This window comes from Nannospalax galili, unplaced genomic scaffold (assembly GCF_000622305.1).
Source record: "Nannospalax galili isolate Female #2095 unplaced genomic scaffold, S.galili_v1.0 scaffold690, whole genome shotgun sequence".
In the NCBI taxonomy this organism is placed as follows: Eukaryota; Metazoa; Chordata; class Mammalia; order Rodentia; family Spalacidae; genus Nannospalax; species Nannospalax galili.
The window spans coordinates 2,328,254-2,329,211 of NW_008329288.1; positions in this window are offsets into that span (position 1 = coordinate 2,328,254).

The window sequence follows — 958 nt, forward strand, 5'->3', positions numbered from 1 at the left end:
GACTGTGACTAGTAATAATCAGATATATAGAGATTAGAAATGCATGTGCAAACATCTTAATGTCAATTGCACTAAAAATGAATTTTTCTGTATGAAACTGTGTATTTTAATAGTGAAATGGAAATCTTTTTTAAAGGTTAAAACCTCATTTAATTTTATGTCTTATAGTGTTTATACTGAGTAAAAGATTGTATAAGCGTAATAATTCATCTGTAAACCTAAAAATGTACAGCCAATTTTGAAAGAGATGTACCCTAGCTCAGAAAAATGTTATTGAATAGGTTAATGCTGTTGTAATGAAATGCTTCTTCTAATTAAAAAAAAAATTGTTACTGAACAAGGAAAAAAATTGAATGTAGAAAAGGGAACACGGGAAAAAGAATGGTTTCAGCTGAAAAAGAAGGGGAGATGAGACAATAGGAGGAAAAGGCCTAAAATTCATTATATGAATGTATGAAACGTGAAAGAATGAAAATTAAATTAGAAAAAAAGTTAACCTGAGAAAAATCATTACCAGAGCCAAGTGGTTTGGCATATTCTCTAATTCCACCACTTGGGGAACAGAGGCAGGCAGAGCTCCGTGAGATCAAGCCAGTCTTATACAGATGCTATTACCTTTTGAGGTTGCTTGGACATCAGCAGTGAAATATTGCAGAACTTAATTTGAGTCCCTCTTCATATCTCTCAACCATCTTCTATGGAATTCTTTTGCTCCCCTTTTCTTGGATGTAATCGCAGTTTTACTCTCTCAGCTCCATTCAACTCTCATGTTCACAATGAAAGAAGGAAAGCATCGCAGCAGTAGGGTACTTCAGACTGCTCCATAGACCAAGTGACTTACCATAACTGCTGTAAAAGTACTATTCCCTCTCAGGGCTGCGATTCATTCTCTCTCGTGTGTGCATGCCCTCTAGCTCTCTCTCTCTCTCTCTCTCTCTCTCTCTCTCTCTCTCTCTCT